Genomic DNA, 3877 nt, shown 5'->3' with positions numbered 1-3877 from the left:
TTGATGAAAATTCCCTGAAAATACACAACACTTGTTCTGAGTAAGAGTAAATACTAGTGGGGTGGTCTCTAAAGCACCAAGCTAATGAGTCATCCAATTATTTATACCAAATACCTATGGTAATTCTCAACTAGGCCAGATGGTATGCACAAATGGATGCTAGGCCAATCCATATCTCTCATATATCCTAACCACTTAGCCTGATCAAGTTGCTGATTAGTAATTCATTGCTTTTTGTGTACACTTGGCCTCACCACAAATGCTAGTATCTTGTTTCACTGCCCATGAAAAAAAAGGGTCAAAATTAACAGGCTCTTCCAGTAATCAAAAGCTTTCTAACAATACCAGCTTTTTTTTCTTCTTTTTTTTTTCTGATGGCAGACTGACCATGCCTAATCATGTTTGTTGCACTGTTGAGCAGCAAGAGCAGCAGCATTCTTTAATCTTCCTTTTTTTTTTTCTGCCCGTGAATACACAGTGAGGAGGCAGAGTTGTACAGGCAAGTACTATCATGCTTCTAAGCGTGGTAACAATGCCCTTGCTGTCACGCTGCCCTCCTTTCCTTCACCCTCTCTATCTGCACCTTTTTACACACCACTTCGGTAAATAACAGCACACAAAAAACAGGAGGGACTTAGTTTATGAGGGACTGTTTTTTCAACGTCTTCACTCCTTCCTCTGTGGTAATGGTATGAAGTTGCAGAATGTCGGAATGGCTTTGACTAGGTTCAAAGTATGAACAGGAAGCTGAAAGAATTAGACTTCAGCTATAAAACCAAACAGCGTTTTAGAAAGCTACAAAATTCTTCTTTGCCCTAATCACACACTCCCTCCCCTTTCCACCTTATGCCATCAGATGTCCACATCTGCAAAAATTTCCAACTGTGAAATAGTGCAAGATCTCAAACGCTGGCACATAACCCTACAGCTAATCACGTGATAATGCTGTAAATTTTGCCCTTAAGTGAATAAATATACATGAGGCAAAAGTGAAATACTTTTGAACTTAAATATGCTATTTGTGCTGTAGTGATCTTGAACTCTTTCGCTGAACTAAATGTGGAATAACAGTGCAACTGGCTGCATGGCCTGTAAATGATTGTACGAAATACTGCAAATACGATATGTGAGACAAGACATGCTAGACTTTACACCGAGAGTGTTGGTGCTCATTACTGTTGAAGAATGTTGCACATGAAATACAACTAAAATCCATCAAAACAGCCTTTTCAGGATGTGCGCTATGGTTACCTGGAACACAGGATTTTTATATTGTTACTACATGCTTGTTTCAGAAAATTTCAGAAAAGTGCACGCTTCATATGCTGGAAATATACTGTTATACAGCACCTCGGCAACTATTACAGCATTTTAATGAATTACATGATTTTATCTACCACAAGACCACACAGGCAAAAAAGAAGGAAGACGACTGATAGATTGTGTTCCTTCTTTTCTTCATCCTGTTTACATAGTACTGTTTTATTTATGCAAAGTCAAGAACTTGCCTACTTTGTGTTCCTACGAGCTATAAACACAGGCAATGAAGCCAAGAAAAGCATAGGGGTAATTACCGTATCTTCCGGTTTATAATTCGCACCCCCCCTCAGAACGGCAGTTTTTCCAGAAAAAAAAAAATAAATAAATGTATATAAGATGCACCTGCTCATTCGGTAAGCAATTTTAAAAAATGAGTGACATTTCCCTTCGTGAACGCAGGTCATGTGCAAGCGTATGGATGCCATTCCTATATAATTGCGATAGCAGTGATACGGACACTCCAGAAGCATTTCAACCATCGTGGTTGCTGCTATGTTCTGTATAAAGTCCAAGGGCGATAACATCATCCCAGCGCGCCGCCGTATGCTGTATGTGCGAGTAAAAGCGGGTGACAGTGAGCCGAATCGCCCACAAGGAAGGAGAGCGGGAAGGCAGCGCGGGAGGGAGCGAAGGTGGGGGCTGGCTTGTACAGTCAAACCCGAATATAACGAACTCGGATAGAGCGAAATATGCTCTCTATTGAACACTCTAAGTTCTCCTATCATTATGCATGTAAAATGTATTTTTTTAATAACGAACCAGACATTGGATATATCGAACTTATACAGCGCGTAATTTGTCACCAAACAGCCGCAAACGCGCTCTGTCGCCGGCTCTGGGTAGTCTCCTAGAGTCTCCATGCAGCTGCACCGCCCGGCCACGCCTGCAGCCAGCCTTGCTTTGCAGCACCCCTATTCGGCAGCCGCCTACCACATGAACAACTATACGTGAGCAGCTGCAGACTGTTGTCTCCGGGTTCTCTCAAGCCGCCTTTGTCGTAAGGCTTAGGCTTGACGGCCAACTCCCGTGTGCTTGCCTTGTACTACCGGGGTTCGGCGGTACAAAGACAGGCAGAAACACGACAACACACGATAGTGTAACAAGTATAAAAAGGGTTTATTGCTCCATGGGAATTCACGTGGAAGCAGGCTATAGAGTCGACCTCGACGTTTGTCGTGGTCGATAGTGGTCGAACGAGGTAGGGCACGACAAAGGAAGGGAACAAGATGGTTACCTGAGCTCCGTCCTTCGTCGCGGCTCGCAGTCATCTCTGCTTTCTCCGGCGTGCGCCGGTCGCGCCGATCGCGACCGCCCCGCCTCGTTCTGGGCTTGGTCCAATGAGCGCGGGGCTCCGCATACACGTCACCGCTGCGTTTGCAACCGGTTTCCAAGAGGATCGCGCCACCGCACGAAGAGCCGTTTGGCTCCCCAAACGGTACCAACTGGGGAATACGGGGGGGCCGCGGCGTTTGCCGCGGCAAGAACGCGGTTGACTAACCACGTGAGGGAATACGAGAGGCCGCGGCGGAGACTTCCGCCATAGCCGCTTGCTGGAGACCAAAGAGACCCGGGCGATATTAGCGGGATCTCACGTGACCCACCCGGTGGCGCTGATAGCGCTTGCCATTCCCGCGCGCCGCCCGCGGAAGGAAAGTTTCCCCTCTCCCAACTCTCTCTGGCACGCATGCGCTTGACGCGACGTTCGCTGCCCGTGTTGGGCGCCAGTTGTTGTCTCCGGGTTCTCTCAAGCCGCCTTTGTCGTAAGGCTTAGGCTTGACGGCCAACTCCCGTGTGCTTGCCTTGTACTACCGGGGTTCGGCAGTACAAAGACAGGTAGAAACACGACAACACACGATAGTGTAACAAGTATAAAAAGGGTTTATTGCTCCATGGGAATTCGCGTGGAAGCAGGCTATAGAGTCGACCTCGACGTTTGTCGTGGTCGATAGTGGTCGAACGAGGTAGGGCACGACAAAGGAAGGGAACAAGATGGTTACCTGAGCTCCGTCCTTCGTCGCGGCTCGCAGTCGTCTCTGCTTTCTCCGGCGTGCGCGGTCGCGCCGGTCGCGCCGATCGCGACCGCCCCGCCTCGTTCTGGGCTCGGTCCAATGAGCGCGGGGCTCCGCGTACACGTCACCGCTGCGTTTGCAACCGGTTTCCAAGAGGATCGCGCCACCGCACGAAGAGCCGTTTGGCTCCCCGAACGGGAAGAGGGAAAAAGGCGTCTGCTCTCCTCACTTCCGTGGCGCGCGTAAGGACGCGGGGAAATATGAACCTTCATAATTCCCACAAGACCTATCGCTGCCGACATGCTGGCGTCTGGTGCCGCCGAGGTACAGCTGCCAGAAGACGATCGCCCTCTCCCAACGTTACAGGAAGTCCTTTCTGCTGCCTATATGCTGTGACGATACTGCTCGGGATACACGGAAGCAGACTGGAGTTTATTGCAATGATGTTGCGTGTTGAAAATTCGATCCTCATTGATGGAGTTAAAGAAAGTGTTCAGGCAAAAATGACTGCCTACTGCAAATAGGTGTACTTTTCTGTGCAATAAATT

The sequence above is a fragment of the Dermacentor silvarum genome, chromosome 1 (assembly GCF_013339745.2).
Source record: "Dermacentor silvarum isolate Dsil-2018 chromosome 1, BIME_Dsil_1.4, whole genome shotgun sequence".
Taxonomy (NCBI): Eukaryota; Metazoa; Arthropoda; class Arachnida; order Ixodida; family Ixodidae; genus Dermacentor; species Dermacentor silvarum.
This window is presented reverse-complemented; position numbering follows the sequence as displayed.